The 21,995-nt window shown below is 36.3% G+C and overlaps 1 protein-coding gene across 1 annotated transcript in view; it reads left to right on the forward strand.

Annotated features, from left to right (window-relative positions):
- The window catches only part of LOC136843432 (uncharacterized), a 302,777-nt gene that overhangs the window by 133,779 nt on the left and 147,003 nt on the right, over window positions 1-21,995 (forward strand). The gene's annotated exons all lie outside the window — the stretch shown is intronic.

Below are 21,995 nucleotides of genomic sequence, written 5' to 3' on the forward strand. Positions count from 1 at the left end.
TATAAATATTCATCTTCGCTAACATCGTGCAAGGAGAGAAGGGACTCTTAACTGGAGAAACAAATACGAAGAAAGAGAGAGAGAGAGAGAGAGCAGAAAGGTGTAGGAAAAACAGCTTTTTAAAACGGGAGTGACATCTGATAGAGAGAGAGAGAGAGAGAGAGAGAGAGAGAGAGAGAGAGAGAGAGAGAGAGAGAGAGAGAGAAAGCTCTGTGGATATTACAGAGAGAGGAATTCCAAGTCGTCTCGACTGGTCTAGAAACCTTTTTTTTGACTGAACCAGAAATTCAGGCTGCCTCTTGATGGGAGGAATTCTAGTCAGTCGAAACTACTTAGAAGGGAGTGAGAAGAAATTGTCAGTTCTTGAATGAAAAACGGTTCTAGGGATAAAGACACAGAGTTGGAAGGAGTAGATGAAGAGTATGCTAAATTCGAGGGTGGGGTCATAAATCCAACAGGATGAGTATTTGCGCATAAGACGGTAGGAGGCGGGAATGAAAATAGTGATTGGTGGGATCAGTATATGAGATCTTTAATGAAGGAAAAATAAGTAGGGTAGGCAGGGGAAAGTTAAGAAAAAGAAGGCTACCAGTAAGAATAGAAGGAGAAAGGTGTGCAAGAAATTAAAGGAAGAATAAGGTGTTCTATATGGAAGTAAATGCAAAACAGAGTTTTATGAATAAATTGTGTATCTCACAGTAGAAGAGGTCTGGACTGAATAAGCTGAATGTTCGTGATAAAAGAGAGGCAGAGATGGATAACGCAAAAGTAGAAGGGCTTAGTAAAGTTTGGGAATACATGTGGAGATTACTGTTGATGTAAGGAGGCAAAAGAGTTATTGGAGAATGGCGAGATACTTGGATTTGATGGGATTACTATAGTGAGGTGTCACGTTTATTGATAAAAAGAGCGATTGAGTGGCTGACCAGGTTATAAATCAACCTAAAAAAAGTTTATGAGAGAAATGATAGAGAAACAACTTGGAGGTGTTGAGAGTGTATGTAGATAAGCTATTGAACAAAAGGGAAAGTTGTTACGAAAGTGAAAATACTAGAAGATTGAGACGCGGCTATTGACTAATTTTGTGTAAAACTGGGTCCTGAGAGAAGAGTGTATTATATCTCCATGGAGATATGATACGCTTTCCATATTAAGTCATGATAGAATGAGATAAGCAGGAAAAATATGAAATAAATAACGTGTATGAAAAAAAGTTCTCAGTAGCCAAAACATACAATTCTGTGTATAATAGTAATTTACTGACGCATGTGTTCTATTAGATAAATGCCATTTCGTACAGCACACGAAGACAAATTTGACCTTGAAACCCGAGTTAAACACCAAGTTTGGTGTTTTACATTCGAAGAATTCTACGTGCGAAGTAGGTCATATGAATATTTCTTGCTGAGAACTGCTCATATTTCTGTTTATTGTTATTGGCAAAATAGCTAATTTAATTTCTTTTTAGCTTTTGGTATGTGTAGTAATTAAAGCACAAATGATATATGTCTGTAGTAAAGTTAAATTAAGAAATTTAAAAGAAACTAAGTCAAAATTCACATTTTAAAAAAATTAAACACGTAAATTGGACGCTGTGAGCACTGAAATGTGGACAAAAGTAAAATTGCATATATATATATATATTTTTTTTTCCGTGTGGAACGTAAGAAGTTAAGATTATGTATCCTAAAATCCGAGTAAAGGAGTAAATATTCATTTAAGTTTGAGGGGGCGGGAACTAAAGCCTGCAACTAATCTGAAACCATTGGCCACAGTCCAAAATCACGTTTTCAGACCTGAGCACATCACTCGGATTTACTTCGGCCCATTTGCTGAAGTTCTGAGGGCTTTGTGGCCTTTTTCCCCGAACCACTTTGCCATTGATTTTCCGGTAGAGCGAGTCAGTGAAAAAAAAATGGGCCATTTTTATCAACCAAATATGGAAAATATGACTTGTTCGTTTTGAGGACCCAATATTGTATTTTCCAAAAGTGAAAACAAGCAGCTTCTGCAAGCTGCTTAGTGAAATGGTTATGTTATTAAATTTTCATTTAAAAATTAACCCGTGAGCTTGAAAAAAAAAGGCCAATGTCAAACAAATGGTCAGCAAAGGGTTCCTTTAAGACCTGAATAGACACAATTAGTGCTCTGGAACTTTCGTGTCACATGCCTTAAGTTCTGTGATTCCTATAAGGATGAGTAACCGTTGCGTAAGTGAAAGATTCACATTATAACATCACGTCACCGACACCTCACGTCACGTCAAAGTACGTGAGAATTTCTTACATGTAATCAAATGGACTTGTTCACACCATCACGTCACGTCGCCATCAAGCACACGGTACCTACCGTCACATCACGACACGTTTTCTTGGAGAGAATATTTTGACGTGACGTGACGTGACGTGACGTGACGGTGCTCATGCAAGTTTCTTACCGCTAAATCTGCGAGTCGCTGAGGCTGGGCACGAACTGAAAGGGATTGTGATGGACAGTGTGAATACAAGGCACGGCTGATGGGACGGTGACGTAAGGTGATGTGTCGGTGACGTGATGGTATAATGTGAATCAGCCTTTGACGTAACCCCAACGACTATCTGAAAAGAAGAAAAGTCAATTGAAACTTTGGTAGCTATGAATGGAGAGGTTTTTAGGCAATGGAAAAGGGAAAGGAAGTGGATGTGAACTTCCTCATCCTGTAGATTGAAGGTGGAAAATGAATGTGAATTTTTTCGTTCTGTAGAATGAAGGTGGAAAATGAATGTGAGCTTCAAAATGAATGTGAACTTCCTCATTCTGCAGAATAAAGAAGGCGGAAAATGAATGTGAACTTCATTCTGTAGAATGAAGAAGGTAGATAATTATATAATGTGAATTTCTTTGCTCTGTAGAATGAAGGTGGAAAATTAATGTGAACTTCAAAATGAATGTGAACTTCCTCATTCTGCAGAATGAAGAATGTGGAAAATGAATGTGAACTTCCTCATTCTGCAGAATGAAGAATGTGGAAAATGAATGTGAACTTCCTCATTCTGCAGAATGAAGAAGGTGGAAAATGAATGTGAATGTCTCGTTCTGTAGAATGAAGGAAGAAAATGAATGTGAATTTCTTTCTGTAGAACGAAGAAAGTGGAAAACGGATGTGAACTCCTGCATTCTGTAGAATGAAGAATGTGGAAACTGAAAAGAAAGTGAATGTGAAGGGGGCAAAAGAATGATCAGGAAAAAACTGAATGGCAGAGCCCCAGTCAAACAATATGAAAGGAAACTGACAAAGAAAACGGATTCGAGGTAGCCCATAGAATCCAGCGAAAGGAAAAGCTGAGTGGAAATTGAGCAGCTTCACTCAGCAGGATTGAATTCGCCATTATAATGAGATTTCAGTCTTGGTGTTTTTGGAATGGGGTGGTTTTCCCCCCCTCTATTACTCTGAGAAGCAAGGTAAAAATACGTGCTTGCTCTAGACTATTGGGAGAGAGAGAGAGAGAGAGAGAGAGAGAGAGAGAGAGAGAGAGAGATGTTCTGAGTAGCAAGGGAAATACGTGCTTGCTCTAGCGTAGAGAGAGAGAGAGAGAGAGAGAGAGAGAGAGAGAGAGAGAGAGAGAGAGAGAGAGAATTTCCATAGTGTGAAACTTACATTCAGAAGTCTATGATGTTATCTAATTATTTATACATTATTTTCAATCAGTGCCACTAAAATATACTCATTTATCAAAGCCTTGAGAAGTAAAATTAATTACTGACATGATTATTAAACAAAAAGAGAGACTTCAAGAAGATAGAGGCAAAAATAGAGAGAGAGAGAGAGAGAGAGAGAAAGTTTTTTGTGTCGTGAGTGATAATGGAAAAGGCCGCCAGAATCACCGGAAAGTTAATTAATCATCAGGAAACATCACAGTATCCGGTGGAAATTACAAATCCGTTTCTTTTTGCTGCTGAGGCTGTAAAGAGGAGATTGAGGGTTTAGGAGGGATGAAAAATCGCTGTGGGTGATTGTTGCGTTACCAGAGAGAGAGAGAGAGAGAGAGAGAGAGAGAGAGAGAGAGACTTTTACCAGATAATGAAAACGTGTATTTTTATCAATTATATATAGATTTATGTGTGTGTGTGTTTGTGTATGTACTGTATATTTAGGGCCTTGCGACCATTTATATTTTCAAATACCTGCGTATGTATATATACAGTATATGTATATATATATATATATATATATATATATATATATATATTTACAGTATGTATATATATATATATATATATATATATATATATATATATATATATATATATATATATATATATATTTACAGTATGTATATATATATATATATATATATATATATATATATATATATATATATATATATATATATGAATTTTTATCACATCACCGTGATTCATATACAAGCATTAAGCTACAAACGTCCTTTAATATCCAATTCACTCTGCCTCGGGAATAATATATTATCATATATGTTACCCGAAGTGGAATTTTTTAGTTGATAATAAGTTCGTCGTCTCGTGGGCTCTGACGCTTAACCACACAGCCAACAAGTGAGGTATAAGTTGATACCGACTCTCACCCACAAGTCCCCGTCGAACTCAGGTATTTGTACTTAAATCGATATCAACCCACCTCTACCATGCTAATCATGTAGTGCGTTTGTCGCACGCAGCCATATTATGAATGAATTTTTATCGCATCACCCCGGCAAATTGACAGACATACAGTAGATTGAATCGTGTCTGATGTTATATACAGATGATGATGCAATGACATCATTCTCTCTCTCTCTCTCTCTCTCTTAGTTCCTTGTTGGACGGGTTGATATAGTTCTCGGCTAGTACTCTGCTGAGCCCGAGTTCGCATCTCCGGCCGGCCAATGAAGAATTAGAGGAATGTATTTCTGGTGATGGAAATTCATTTCTCGCTATAATATGGTACGGATTCCACAAAACTGTAGGTCCTGTTACTAGGTAACCAATTGGTTCTTAGCCACCTAAAATAAGCATAATCCTTCGTGCCAGCCCTAGGAGAGCTGCTAATCAGCTCAGTGGTCTGGTTACACTAATGTATACTTAACTCTCTCTCTCTCTCTCTCTCTCTCTCTCTCTCTCTCTCATTCCTAAACATGAAACATTCGTTGTTTTTATCGATTGTTCGCTTTTCTTTAATTTTCCACTTTATTTTCTTGAATTGCAATCCTCCAAGTCTCTTGTCAAATCTTTCCACTCTAGAAGAACCCTCCCCAAAATTCCTTGTCAACGGAAAAGGCAATGTTGTCCTTTTTTTAGTTCTCTGTAAAAGAAAACTATTGTGCCGGCTTTGTCTGTCCTTCTGCACTTTTTCTGTCCGCCCTCAAATCTTAAAATCTACTGAGGCTAGAGGGCTGCAAAATTTTATTTAAGGTTAAAGTTAGCCATAATCGTGCTTCTAGCAACAATATCGGACAGGCCACCACCGGACCGTGGTTAAAGTTTCATGGGTCGCGGCTCATACAGTATTATACCGAGACCACCGAAAGATAGATCTATTATCGGTGGCCTTGATTATACGATGTACAGAAAACTCGATTGCACCGAAGAAACTTCGGCGCATTTTTTACTTTTTTTTCTGTTTTTGACGAACCGGATTTGGAAGTTCATATAATAGTTTATTTTTTCATCGGACGAATTATCTTGAAGATTTCCAGATGTGTGAATCTTTCATTTCTTCCTTCGCTTCAGTTTGCTGTTGAAAGAATGAATAATTTGTTACATTCAGGAATTATACAACGGTTTCGAACTGGAAATAAAAAGTTCTTAGCATAATGCCATTAATAATACTTTGTGAATGTTCCGGTTTCATGGAGATATCCTAGTTTTGATGAGATATTCATTTGGAAGATAAATTAGCAATTTTACTTCCCTTAAATTTTATTCTCTCATAGAGTTCTTATAGTTGGCATGGTATAAGGAATTTGAGTTTTTTTTTATTACTTGCACAGTAGTATTACTAATCTCCTTTTGCCATAATACTCTAATTCGCCAAATAATTTCATTGTTGACGAATTCAGTAATAAATTTTTAACTCATCCATTTTTACATTAAGGCGCCATCATTAAGACAACCACGCACATTATATATATATATAAAACTAAAACATTCATATATATATAATTATATATATATATATACATATATATATATATATATATATATATATATATATATATATATATATATATATATATATATATATATATATATATATATATATATACATACATACACACACACACACACACACACACACACACACACATATATATATATATATATATATATATATATATATATATATATATATATATATATATATATATATATATATATATATATATATATATTGGTGTACATGTGTACACACACATGTACACCAATACACCAAAGCATACACGTATTTGCTCTACTAAGTGCACAGAATTCAGTTGAAATTCATCGACGTAAAATGAATTGAACTTTGACTTTTCTGGTCACTAACTGCATCATGTTAATGGAATATAAAGCGTGCATTTCCTGCCTCCTCTCTCTATCATTTGTGAAATGTCCTATCATTTTCACCTTAAATGTAATAGTCTACCTCATTACGGTTTGCCCTTCTCTCCCCCAGCCTTGAGCACGTACAAAAACACGCACTAATAGTGTTTAAATACATATTAACCTAAACAAATATACAAGGAAGTATATTTACAAGTATATATACAAGTGAAACAAATACGTAAATGTTTTTGGTGTTTATATGCGCTTCGAATCCATAAAATTCTGAACTCCCGAGAACAGGAACAACTCGGCAAGGCACTGCAGAAACTCTACTACGGTTGGACCTGAATTCGTTTAAAGAAAACGACTTCGCATAGCCTGTTGACTGAGGGGGGACTATAACAATACTACTAGACTGCTTTGTAAGAAGACCTTTGCGGTATAATTTGCATAGAGCTATTTACGAACAAAACACCTTTTTCTAGCTCCTTTCTTTCACTTGAATGTCGACCAGAGTTGATGGAAAAATATTGTTTTACGAGTTCACGTTGTTGGTATGAAACACGGTGTTATAATAGCGAATAAGCTGAGTGGTAGAAACCTTTGTAGACGTTATTGGAATGACTAGACTTACCTGTCGAGAAGATAGGTGCTTTATAAATATTCCTTATCTTGCTTTTTTTTGTACATTTATTACCCACTGTGGATAGACCTGGACAGGTTCTGAAACATCCGTGTCAGTAAACTATTGTTAAAAAAGTATTGTCTTTCAAATGACTGGAAATTCTTTCCAACTATTAACAGAAAATAAAAAGAGCTCTCTGACAACTAGAGAGAACTGAAGAATAATATATATGTACATATATAATATATAAACCTACAAATTTATATTATATATATATGTTATATTGTGTATATTCATATATTTATATATATGGAAACAAGTGTTTTAAACATATATATATATGTATATAATTTATATATATATATATATATATATATATATATATATATATATATATATATATGTATGTATATATATAAAACACTATGTTTCAAATGTATATATATATATATATATATATATATATATATATATATATATATATATATATATACTGTATATAATATAAACATATATAATTTAAATGTGTATGTATATATATTATATACTGTATATACATATATATAACATATACACAGATACTTACTGATATAGAATACACATTGAAAACAATTTAAGCTGATGATAAGAATATGAGGCCCCTATTATGTACAAATTACCGCACTAATCCGCAGGGTAGACACAAAAGCTATATATACAAAGCAAAACAACTCGAAACTTTTTTTTTGTTTTTGTATTTTGTGTTTGTTTCCGAATGAATGAAAGGTTTAACTGGTGCTTGTCACTGAATGAAAGAACTGCGCGTAATATCACCAAAGGATTGAATCCATTAACTCATGCTAAATTGGCTTGATTAGAATAATTTGCTTTGGAACTGACGGAGAGAATCATCATTTCATTAGGTTCGGTTCGCACAGCTATACATATTAATCCCGCGGATTTGTCTGATTTTCCAGGAGTGGGATTGAGTATGTGTCACTGTAAAGTAGCAGTATTGTATACGTGGGTACCATGGTTTTGTAGGATATAACACTAACGCATACATATATATAACTATATATATATATATATATATATATATATATATATATATTAGCTATATAATACTGTTTTATATAATATATGATTCGTAACAATATATATCTTCTTCTTCTTCTTATTATTATATATTATTATTATTATATATTATTATATAGTAGTAGTAGTATAGTAGCGTTCTTAATTCATCGCTTCGGCAGATTGTAATATTAGCCTGTCAGCAAGTATACACACCACCCATAAACAAGACTGCTTCCAAGAGAGAGAGAGAGAGAGAGAGCTAAAGTAATAACTGTTTTGATATAATGCTGAAGGCCTGATTCGTAACAATATTTCCTTCTTCTTCTTCTTCTTCTTCTTCTTCTTCTTCTTCTTCTTCTTCTTCTTCTTCTTCTTCTTATTATTATTATTATTATTATTATTATTATTATTATTATTATTATTATTATTATTATTATTAGTAGTAGTAGTAGTAGTAGTAGCGTTCTTAATTCATCGCTTCGGCAGATTGTAATATTAGCCTGTCAGCAACCGTATACACACCACCCATAAACAAGACTGCTTCCAAGCGATTTCTCCTAAACGAAGTTGATGTAAAAGAAATCACCGTATTTAAATATGGTGTACGACTTATTAATTTCCTTCCCCTTCTTCTTGCAAAAAAAAAAAAAACTATTGAGATTTCTTATTTCCGTATCACATTATTCCTAAATAAGTATTGTTTCTGATAAGTAGATTACTGTTAACTCATGTGCCAGATTTTCATTGTCCTTAGTTATATTTGTTAATGACAAGTACAAACAAGTAAAAACTGCGCCGATGTTTCTTCGGCGCAATCGAGAGTTTTCTGTACAGCCGCTACAGCGTATAATCAGGGCCATCGAAGATAGATCTGTCTTTCGGTGGTCTCAGTATAACGCTGTATAAGCCGCGGCCCGTGAAACTTTAACCACGGCCAGAAGCACGATTATGGCTAAATCTAACCTTAAATAAATTAAAACTACTGAGGCTCGAGGGCTGCAATTTGGTATGTTTGATGATTGAAGGGTGGATGATCAACATACCAATTTGCAGTCATCTAGACTCAGTAGTCGTTAAGATCTGAGGGCGGACAGAAAAAGTGCTGACAGAAAAAAATGCGGACAGAAAAAGTGCAGTCAGAATAAAGTGCGGACGGACAGACATAGCCGGAACAATAGTTTTCTTGTATAGAAAACTAAAAAATGTCGCGCTATAATAATATCAAGAAAATAAATAAGGGAAAGCTATCATAAGTGGTAGTTCATCTCGAAAGATTACAACTATTTGATATATCCAACAGATTTCCTATTCAAATCCATTGAGATTAAGATGAAATTCGTGATGACATTATAATCCTACCTTAGATCAAGGAGATCCATGTTCCTTTTAGGAACTGAATTCTCGCATTCAATACTTTTTTTTAATAAGAGAAAATAGAAAAAAGATCGAAATTGAATTTCCAAATGAATTCTCCTAATTCACTAATTCACTCCTAATTTCCACTTTCTTTGAAGACCGCAGTTCGTAATTGCGCTTCCCTCTTGGGAGTAATTCAGTTGATTTGAGACCAAAAGGAAGATGAAGGGAGAAATGGATTGTGGACTATGTAATATTTCGGAAATGAATGTTTCGAGCCATTCATCAACTTTTCTTCAGCTTCCGTCCACTTCAGGTCTTTGTCTGTGTCATTTCTCCACGGTGTTACCTTTTCATTTCTTGTCAGCCTCTGTAACGCATTGCTGTTTCCCCATTCTCTCTACACGCCCAAACCATTTCAGTCTGATCGCCACTTCTTCATCTTCATTTGTTGTATGATCGCGCTGATCTCCTGTCATGAATTTGAGCATTTGGTTGTCAAACTTGTCCCCAGTTTTTGTACAAGATAATCATCCCTGCTGTGTTTGCTTACACGCATGCGATATCTGACGCCAACATCGTTTGCGTATTTGACGTTTGTAAATGGCATAAATAAAAAGCTTCTTCATTAAAATGATATATGAACTTTAGTGCGGAAGGGCTGTTTCTGTCGGGGTCGGAGTCCATACTAAATTGTAAAGACTGCGAGAGAATGTCAAACTTTTTGTATGGTGATTGCAGTGTGCACCTTCCACTAATTGTATGCATATTTTTTTCTTGGGAGTGCCAGTCTGCATTCTTAGTGCGTAATGAACTACTGTCAGCCTTAAAATGCTGAAATTTCAGTGTTTTATCGTTTTTTGAATTTATATATGTATTTATTGATTTGTTAATTTAATCTTTTCTAATAACTGATCTCTTCTCTCTGTATTCCCTATTAAGTTCTGTTGCTTCGTTCTAATAACCACCATAATATTCTTTAGAAACTTGAATTTCAAGTCAATGGTCTTTGTGGGCTTGTACCATATGAATAGGGCTCATCTTATGAATAATAGTAATAATAATAATAATAATAATAATAATAATAATAATAATAGCTTGTAATACTGTCATATTATATGCCTTCTACAACGTATCTGCATCATTTGTCCCTATCTTTTATCTGACGGTCTCTGTCCGTTAGTCACATAATTTCTGAATAATTCTCCAGCTATCATTTTTTCATCTAAACCATTACGCATGCGAGAGAGAGAGAGAAAGAGAGAGAGAGAGGAGTAAGTTTTACTGGTTAATGGCGTAGATACATGGATAAATAGGAGAGAGAGAGAGAGAGAGAGAGAGAGAGAGAGAGAGAGAGAGAGAGAGAAAGGTAATACTGTTGCAATATTGTTGGTCAATGGCACATTGAGAGAGAAAATTATTATTATTAACTGGTTTATAGTACTGTGGGTATGGCTTAGAGAGAGAGAGAGAGAGAGAGAGAGACATTGAGAGAGAAAACTGTTGCAATATTGTTGGTCAATGGCACATTGAGAGAGAAATTATTATTATTAACTGGAGAGAGAGAGAGAGAGAGAGAGAGAGAGAGAGAGAGAGAGATCCCCCCCCGAAAATTGTCTCGTTTAATTCCATTCCGAGCTCGGAGTATAAGGTCCAGATCTACTGTAATGAAATTACAGTTCATTGATAAAGGCGAAATATCAGCACGTTCCCATTTCCTTTCGCAATGGCGGCGTTTAATATGATGGTATTGTTAATATGCGGAATTAAAGGACTTCATGAGCAAATTACGGAAAATGATATTTCGCCCCATCCTCGAGAGTGCGCTGGAACCATTGGGAACAATATTCCCATTTTCAAGAAAACATTCATTTTAAAATGTCAGGTCTTTGTTCACATTGTGAAGGCAACAATTTAGAATCAGCTCACCTTTCATGTCAGTGAAGTCAAAGTGGAAATATTAGAACGCATTTAGTTCAGGCGACCATTATATGACCATTGCGGCTTTGGTTCTTAAGTGGTCACAGAGCAGCAAATGTCTGCTTCATTCCTTTGGTCTTTTACCTCACTTAATTTTGTTTTCCTTTCACTTAAGTCCAAGCTAATAAACCCAAAACCCGCCGGATCAATGATTTTACTTTTTTTTTTATTGGCTTATTGTAAAGGACAATCGGAGAATATTCTGAAGGGATTATTCACGTGGAATTATAAATATGTTTTGCAAGCCAGTCCGGATTCCGAAATATGCTTTTAAAAAATATATATAATTAAGAGATGGCCTCAGATTCACACTTACTGGCCTTATTTACATTACAAGAATCACAGTGATACAGAATCCCTGGAAACAGATTTCCGTATCCATATATAATTGAGCGGCAAATATTCTACTTTGTTTCATGTCTCTTAGTATGCATCTGTTGTATGTATCTAGCATTATTCTTTCGCACATTCTTACTTTTTTAAGACTAAAACTTGTAGAAGAGTTTTTAATCCGCAAAGAAACAAACCAAACGAAAGCAGTGTATGAACCGATCTGTTGTTTACATTACGGGCTGGCGTCACTATGCATGAATAGGCTATCGAAACGCCGAGTCTTGCTAGGCTTCTCGTGTAGACCCTTGACGATAGAATATTCAATGCAGAGTAAATGTGTATCTCTCTCTCTCTCTCTCTCTCTCTCTCTCTCTTCTTGGGGTTCATCTCTTTTTTTTTCAAAATGTAGAGGCAAATGGAAGCTACACCTTCCCCACCCCCCCTTTTTTTGACTCTTAGTAGGACAAGTGACTTCAGTTCATTTTTTTGTAACTTTCTGCCTGTTTTCTTTACCTGTAGGACAAGTGACGCTTCAGTTCATGTTTTGTAACTTTCTGCCTGTTTTCTTTACCTGTAGGACAAGTGACGCTTCAGTTCATGTTTTGTAACTTTCTGCCTGTTTTCTTTACCTGTAGGACAAGTGACGCTTCAGTTCATGTTTTGTAACTTTCTGCCTGTTTTCTTTACCTGTAGGACAAGTGACGCTTCAGTTCATGTTTTGTAACTTTCTGCCTGTTTTCTTTACCTGTAGGACAAGTGACTCTTCAGTTCATTTTTTGTAACTTTCTGCCTGTTTTCTTTACCTGTAGGACAAGTGCAAGTGACTCTTCAGTTCATTTTTTGTAACTTTCTGCCTGTTTTCTTTACCTGTAGGACAAGTGACGCTTCAGTTCATGTTTTGTAACTTTCTGCCTGTTTTCTTTACCTGTAGGACAAGTGACTCTTCAGTTCATTTTTGTAACTTTCTGCCTGTTTTCTTTACCTGTAGGACAAGTGCAAGTGACTCTTCAGTTCATTTTTGTAACTTTCTGCCTGTTTTCTTTACCTGTAGGACAAGTGCAAGTGACTCTTCAGTTCATTTTTTGTAACTTTCTGCCTGTTTTCTTTAGCTGACGGGTGGAAGCCATTTCGCGGCAAGGGATTGCGTATATAACCTTATAAAATACGCAGTTGTCTACACTTCGTCGTCCATATCCATGCAAGACCAGGTGAAAACAGTAGAGGCTGGTAAAAACAACACTATTTCTTTCCATGAGATTCTCGTTGAGGAAAAACAAACGCAGTACTCCAAACAAGTCTTGACAAATTTTACGGCTGTTTGCTGCTGACTTAATTAACGCAAATTCATGCAATACGTCCGTCCTCTACTTCAGTTAGGCTTCTTCTACAGCAGTACTCAGAAAGCTTTCCATGCAGAACTAGGTTATGTGAGAAAGATGTTGGATACCCTGCAACATCATAGAGGACGTGGTCAAGAAGAAAGTAGAGGAGAAAAAACAGCAAAACTTCCAACTATCTATGACAAAGTTAAGTATACCGTAGTTTAACCAGACCACTGAGCTGATTAACAGTTCTCCTAGGGCTGGCCCGAAGGATTAGATTTATTGTACGTGGCTAAGAGCCAACTGGTTACCTAGCAACGGGACCTACAGCTTATTGTGGAATCCGAACCACATTATGACCAGAAATGAATTTCTATCACCAGAAATAAATTCCTCTAATTCTTCATTGGCCGGTCGGAGAGTGAAGCGCTGGGCCAACAGCGTGCTAACCGAGAGCTCTACCCACCCCTCCAATGAAGAACTAGTCGACTACATGAAGCTAATGTCTTTTGCGTAATAATCACTTGTGGAGCAACACCGAAGGCACAGACGCCTATGGGAAAGTAGAATAGCACCTCGCCCAGAATAGCACCTAGCCCAGGGTACCAGCGTACAAGTTTAAGTGTTCAGAAGAGACATGCAAGCCCATTAATACAAGGTACATTGCCACATGACAACACTTCTCAGGAGGCAGCTTTGAGACCATACATCAGCACTTTGTGGATGTGTATGGAAAAAAACCTCCATTCAATAACAAAATCAGTGATACTGGAATTATTCACCCAGCGAGCTGTTGCTGGAGCATTGAGCATTGCGATGCAGCAACATGCACTGAATAATTAAGTGTCCTTTAGTCTCTGAAATATAGCTCTTTATCTTCTATTTTTAATTTTGTCCTTTTTTATACTTGGGCTGCACTGCCATTATATATTTGACTGATGACATAGTTTATATGAAACATATGATATATAAATGTAGGAATATAAAATATAATGATATACAGGAAATTGGGAGCTGCCGTCCTAAAATAATAATAGATATATATATATATATATATATATATCTATATATATATATTTTTTTATGTATTTATATAGTTATATATATACACATATATATATACATACATACATACATATATATATATATATATATATATATATATATATATATATATATATATAAATTAATGTCTGTACGCCTGAAATCATGTGAAATTTTATGTTGTGCATCAAAAAAGCCCATAAAAATCCATTAATTTCTTCAAATAGTGAATCTATTTCTGAAACAGATAAACTCTTAGCCTTACGAACTGACTTGACTCGAGACCCATTTATTGCAATAACATTTGATATCCCTTTCAACATACGGTCCTTCATATGCTTGAAGCGTTTTGAATCGTTCTTCAGTCATCCCGATTGAATTACGAACTGATTTTCAGATTTGATTCCCCAACATACGGTCCTTCATATGCTTAGCGTTTTATTAGTCATCCCGATTGAATTACTCTCAGAGATTCTCTCTCTCTCTCTCTCTCTCTCTCTCTCTCTCTCTCTCTCTCTCTCTCTCTCTCTCTCTCTCTCTTGAGGGAGAATTAATCTGTGGATGCATGTTCCTCTCGATCATTCTGCTTTTTGTTTACATGCATGTCGACGTAATTTAGAATTCATTCCCTTTCCCTGCTTCTTGGTAAGCACCGCATTCCTTCTTTATTTTAGGGTGCAGCTGTCGATTGAATGGTAATTGAGATTATGAATTATTGAACGTTTTTAATTCTGAATGTGATTCGATACTCTTCATGCTATAAAAATGCAATAGTTATAAGCAAGGAAGATTTAATGTTGCATGTTATGGTGAATTGTATTTCATGGACGAGGAGGGGCGTGAATACCTTATAATTATTATTTGTAGGTTCCAGATGTGATTGGTTTTGATTATTGTAATATCAAAGATCTGATGGATTATATAGTATGGCAATCTGGAATCCTTGCTTTTCTTTCATTATTTTTTCGTTGTAATCTATTTCTAACTTGCCCTTTGTTAAAAATTTTCGCTGACTGTCGTATGCATAGTCCCTAGCTACCAATATGAAGTGAGTCACGTTGGCTGCCAATAGGGAGTGAGTCACGTCGGCTGCCAATAGTTAGTGAGTCACGTTGGCTACTAAAAGAAAATGATTCATATTGGCTGCCAATAGGGAGTGAGTAACGTTGGCTGTCAATAGGGAGTGAGTTGCGCTGGCTGCCAAAATGGAGTGTGTCATGCTGGCTGCCAATATTGGGTGAGTCACGTTGGCTGCTAATAGGGTGCGAGTCACGTTGGCTGCCAATAGGGTGTGAGTCACGTTGGCTACCAGTAAGGTGTGAGTCACGTTGGCTGCCAATGGGAGTGATTCATATTGGCTGCCAATAGGGAGTGAGTCACGTTTGCTGCCAATAGGGAGTGTGTCGCGCTGGCTGCCAATATTGGATGAGTCACGTTGGCTGCCAATAGGGTGTGAGTCGCGTTGGCTGCCAATAGGGAGTGAGTTACGTCGGCTGCCGATAGGGAGTGAGTTACGTCGGCTGCCAATAGGGAGTGAGTTACATTGGCTCCCGATAGGGAGTGAGTTACGTAGGCTGCCAATAGGGAGTGAGTCTTGCTAGCTGCCAATAGGGAGTGAGTCTTGCTAGCTTCCAATAGAGGGTGAGTCTTGCTAGCTGCCAATAGGGAGTGAGTCACGCTGGCAGCCATTATGGTGTTATATATATTTAAGCTGTTAGTATAGAGTCAGTGGCTTAACGGAGTGAATCTCTTTGAATACCACGATAGAGTTGATCATGGCGATTGCCATTGAGGAGCCGAATTTTAACTGAAGAGGTTCTACCCCAATGAAGTTAAAGTAGAAGTGAAAATAAGACAAAGTGTTGCAAAGTATTAGTCAGCTTCAGTAGACGAACCATCACGAGTCCTGCATATTGTCACTGTTGTGTATTTGGAATGTCGGTTAGGCTCATTGTTTGAGTGCACGTGCGTATGTTTGTTTTTATATACAGTACATGCAGGTGTTTCTTTGAGAGTTTGTACGATTTTGTGTACACTCTTATCTACACGTTAGCATGTTCACAGTTGTATAGTGTGTACAATTCTATTTTAACTTTCGTTGTGCCTGACTAAGCCAGGAACGTAAACAATATAGCGTGATCACTTTTGTATCGAGCAAAGGTAAACAAAATATTTTCCCTTTGTCAGCGAAGTTACATGAAATATTTTCCCCTTATTAGCGAGAAGAAACAAAACGTTTTTAATTTTTTCAGCAAGGGTAAACAAAATACTTTCCCTTTACCAGCAATGGTAAACAAAGTATTTTCCCTATATCATCCAGTGTAAAGAAAATATTTTCCCTTTATTAGCATGGGAAAACAAAATATTTTTCCTTTACCAGCAAGGGTAAACAAAACATTACCCCTTTAGCAGCAAGAGTAAACAAAACATTTTCCCTTTGGCAGCAAGGGTAAACAAAAAGGTTTTCTCTTTATCATCAAATGTAAACAAAATATTTTCCCCTTATCGGCATGGGAAAACAAAATATTTTCCCTTTACCAGTAAGGGTAAACAAAACATTTTCCCTTTAGCAGCAGGAGTAAACAAAATATTTTCCCTTTACCAGCAAGAGTAAACAAAAAAGTTTCCTCTTTATCAACAATAGTCGCACCATTCTTACGTTACGTTTCTCTTATGACTGTTGCTTAGTCATCTTCAATCAATGTCGAGTTTAGTTTATATCGTCTAAATAATTATTAATTACATTCGTAATTATCAGATCATCAAAATACAAGCCACGGAGGGATTCATGCCTTTGAGTACAATAGACCATATAAGTCATGGGTCTAAAGGTAAGAGAAGTCAAAAGTGGATTCCGGGAGGTTGAAAGTCAAGGTAAAAGTTGCCATTACCTCTGGCGTGAACATCCATATAATTCTGTATCGTAAGACGACCCAACTTTGTTCAACCATATTTTGAGATGTTTGTGTATTTTCGTTAATTCAGCGACCAGTCACATAGGAATCTGTAATGTAATAATTTACTTAAATTTTTATCTATTTAATTTATGGATTTGTTTTATTTTTTATTTTCTGATAAGCGGCCTCTTCTTTCTGTATTTCCTATTACCTTCTGTTACTTCCTTCAAATGAATACCATATTCTTTGGAAGCTTGAATTTTAAGTTAATGGCCCCTGTGCACTTGATTCCATTTGCACAGGGTTCATCTTCTGAATAATAATATTAGTAACAATGATAATAAGTCTAAATCATTAAACATATGGTCAAAGCTTCAAGAATTTTTAATTTCCGCAATCCGCTTTATATGACACAAGAATTGCTTCATTATATTTATATTAATTAAAACTGAAAATAGTTTTCCGACGAACAGCTTAATTTCAAAATAAAGTATGATGTCTTTGCTTTCATATTTAGATTTTAATGAGAAAAATGAATAAGTTTATGGAATTAAGGGTGTTTATGAACGGAAAATTTCTCGATAATCATTCGACAGCTCCCACACTTTAAAAATTTGATTGATGTTTTTAAACTGTGGTGTAATGAGGCTATTACTTGGTTTATCTATAGACTTTGAGTCTAGCGATGATTTATCGTGAAAACCGTGATAATTGATAAGATCTGGTAGTATCTGAAATTAGTCTGCCAACAGCTTAATGAATGGCATAATTAGGGCATCGTCAAGGTCAAAGACGTTAAAGAGCGTAAGCTACGTGCCAGGAATTATTGTGCAACAAGACTGATTTTATTAGCATACTGAATCACAGGTAATCCGTGCAGGGCAATTACGAAAACAACTACGTTTGTTTTTCAACTTTTACACGGTACCAGTTTAGCCTGAACGATTTAATTAGAAAAAGTCACTGGGAATAACTTACGTGCAACTTATATCTCTAAGGTTTGATTTCTTGTGTTAATAGTTAACACCAGTTTAAAGAGTTTGTTTCTCAAATAAGCAAATAGAAATTATAACACGTGAAAGAGAGACCAAATGAAGGTCTTCACCTTTGAGGTTTTAGGCATTTCTAGTAAATGTTTTAGCAATTAATTTCATTTTTTTCTGATAAGGTTCATTGTACAGTACACCCAGCAACGTATTTCGTATATCAGAGGCCATGGTTTGTGGAGCCCGGTTTAATGCAAGGAATAGAAATAGATGGAGGAAGTTGACTCGAGCGGCCGACCCTGCTATACAGTGGGATTAATAAGGTCGAAAGAAGAAGATTCTGTACTTCGGAGATGTATAAGACTATATATGTTTTGGACTGGTATAGGACAGATGACATTAATCATTTAAATTCATAAGAACAGCGTATAATGACGGCATGTGAAGTTTGTAGAAAAAAATATTTTTTTATTTCCCTTTATATAGTGGCTATAACTGGAACTAGTTTGTGTAGCGGGTGAATAGAGCGTCAGCGGCCAGCGGGTTTCAGGCGGATTGTCATTCTTCTGAATCAGTTGGAATTAGATGAAGTGTGCTAATGTGAATTTCGAGTGCATATACCGTCTGGAAGCCGACACCTAGACTTTTCTGTACTTAGGTGACTTGTTTATGTATTTTATGGCTTATAATTTGCATTTTATGACGAATTATTCACGTTGTTTGTCAGTCATTTGTACAGCTTCAGTCATAGGCTAGGCTATACAAAGCCCCCTGGGATTGAATTGCTCTTATTTTTCAAGTTAATACGAGTTTTCACTTTTTAGAATATTATTAGTAAGCCAAGAGTTTTGACTTTGAATAGTGAAACAAATTGATGGGCACATTTTGGAAGTATTGTGAGAGTTCGAAAAGTCTGGGATATTGTAGGTGCTTACCAAGTCTTGCTGCCCGTGGTGCGTTCTGTCATTGGCGGGTTTGTGGTTGGGGTATCGTGGTACTATTGAAGATAACTCGTTTTATTTTGATGGTATTCCTATATTTCATGAACGTAGGGAAGATATATTTTAAAGGTAGGGGATACAAATACATTCTTGAAGCTCGTATTTTGTGCAGTTTCGTGGAATGTTAAGTGACTAGGCGTGTGGTAGCTAGTAGCCTACTACATTGTTGTGCTACTTAGTACTTGGTGGGTGGTTTATGCGGTGATGTATACTTGTATGATAATGCATCAAGTTATAAAGTCTTGTAAATTTTGCTTCTTTTATGTACTTGTGCTACGAAGTATGAGGCGTTTCACACGGGGCTGTCTTGGTGTCGTCAGGCATAGGTCTACGTCACAATGCTAGTAATAGCTTTGTTACTCACAGGTCTAAGTAACTGTGTAATGGTTCATACAAGGAATGCATCATATTCAGTGTTTTTTCTTGCAAAAAGTTTTCACTTTCCTTTATGCTAGACCAGATTACAGTAAAAAGACAGGAGGTAAAAGTGCAGAAGAGGTATGAACGATGTTCCCGCGTGTCGCTGTTTGCTTAAAAGCACATCGAATTTACAATTCAACGGGGACACTTCCCAACCTAACCTTACCTTAACCTAACCTGGACTTTGGGCGTCATCCCCTGACCTGGCCCGGGGAGATTATTGGTTATTACAGTAGTATATAGAGAGAGACCGGTTTAAACATCGGTGTTTATGCGAAAGTCTAACAAGAAGCCAAGGCAGTGTACTGTAGGCGATACTTAAGGATCTTTACAGCGTCCCTTCGGCCCCTAGCTGCAACCCGTTCATATTCTCTTATATATCTTTTTTTCCGCCCTCTCTTATAAATAGTTCATATTGCAACTGCGGGGGTTTCCTCCTGTCATACCCTTCAAACCGTTCTACTCTCAATTTCCCTTTCAGCGCTGAATGACTTCTTAGGTTCCAGCGTTTGGTCTTTGGCCTAAATTCTATCTTCCATTCCATTACAAGGCATAAATATCAACACAGGAAATGGACGCGCCAACTCTTCCTTTAATCCCCAGTCAGTGGAAAAGCTGTTCTTTTTCCTCTGAAGCAACCTCCTATATCAGGGAAGGGTTTGTTGGTGACTACGTTATTGTATAGATATATATATTTATACAGATATAAACGTCGGCATTGAAAATGTTGCAGTGGAAGCCTAACCTGAAGTCAAGGTACAGATATCAATACAGGAAATGTATGTACGCGTCAACTAAAGGTATTTCGAATATGATTGGTTTCCAGGGCTTCACATTTTTATTTCTGTTTGGAGATTCCTGGAAACGAAAATAGTTTTTGATAGGTTGGCGGTTGCAGCTTCACTTGATTAATAACTGTTGAACTATGAAATTGATAAGCGTTAGCTCGGGGCTCACTGATTTTGCTTTATTTCATTAGTGTTTCCTCATGAAAGTGAACGAAGCAGTACGGCGATTGAAGCGCCCCCTAACCATCTCTCTCTCTCTCTCTCTCTCTCTCTCTCTCTCTCTCTCTCTCTCCGAAGTTTCGTCTGGATTTTTACTTTTGTTTTCACGACGGGATTTGTCATAGTGTAATTAAACAAAGGCGAGATAAAATGCCATTTTCTCTCACTCTCACTCTCTCCTTTCTATTATCAAAGTTTCGTCTCGATTTTTACTCTTATTTTCACGATGGGATGTCATAATGCAATTAAACAGAAGATTGGATAAAATTCCATTATCTCTCTCTCTCTCTCTCTCTCTCTCTCTCTCTCTCTCTCTCTCTCTCAATTTGATCTTGATGCCTTTCCTTTGCACCCTTTTTCAAGTTTAATCCCAATTTCTCGTTCTTTAGTTTACTCTCTCTTCATAATTATTAAGATTATTTTTTCCTAAATTTATGAAAATTGACAGATGCACCTGGCTCGCCCAGGATCAGAACTGGACCTTTGGTTCCGTTACAGCGATAGACAGTCGGCTTGACCATTCGGCTCTCTCTCTTCCTATATATATATATATATATATATATATATATATATATATATATATATATATATATATATATATATATAGGCTATATATATATATAATATACATATGAGTGTGTATGCATATATATATATATAGTACAGTATATATATACATATATAATGACCTAGAAAAAGCGTATGCGATTATCATAGGAAATACAACGTGGACTGGTCTCAGGATATAAGACAGTGAAGGCACCTTGTTGAGAGCACTTGAAAGTGAATTGTGCTTTTGAATATGTAGACAAGAAGGTGAATAGTTTGGTGTGAAATGGGACAATGATGGGTGTTTTGAGTCTCATTAGCTAATTAGTATCACTATAGATAAGATATAGGAGAAGTCAGAGAAGGACATTAGATACTCTGTAAGTTCAAAGTTGCTGGACAAGAAAGTGAACCATATAATCAGAGAGGATTGATTGATGCATACAGATAATGTTTTTGATTGGGAATAATGGAGAGAAACTGCAGAAACTAGTGAATACGGAGATGAAAATTTGGGTTAAAAGGACAAACGAAAACCACGAGTATAGAGTCATAAATGTGAATATGGATGGTGAAAGAAACGGAGCGGTTGATTGGTATTGGTATTGTGGAACAAATATACCGGATGACAGTAGAACGTGAGAAGAGGCAAGTCATAAAATTGGTGAAGCAAGGACGCTAACAATGTACATAGAAGATATCGAAGGTGAAGATTTGTCGGTGCTAGATTGGCTTGTTATCTACGCGTCACCTCCGAGGTGCTAGTACCGGTTCTCTCTAGCTAGTACTAAACATGGCGGAAGCTCAGTGGGACGCCGTGTTTAGTACTTGCCCCTGTGGGGTCAAAGTATTATATACACCCACTTCCGTATTGTGTGGTCGACAGATTATATT

Source organism: Macrobrachium rosenbergii, chromosome 11 (genome assembly GCF_040412425.1).
Source record: "Macrobrachium rosenbergii isolate ZJJX-2024 chromosome 11, ASM4041242v1, whole genome shotgun sequence".
NCBI lineage: Eukaryota > Metazoa > Arthropoda > Malacostraca > Decapoda > Palaemonidae > Macrobrachium > Macrobrachium rosenbergii.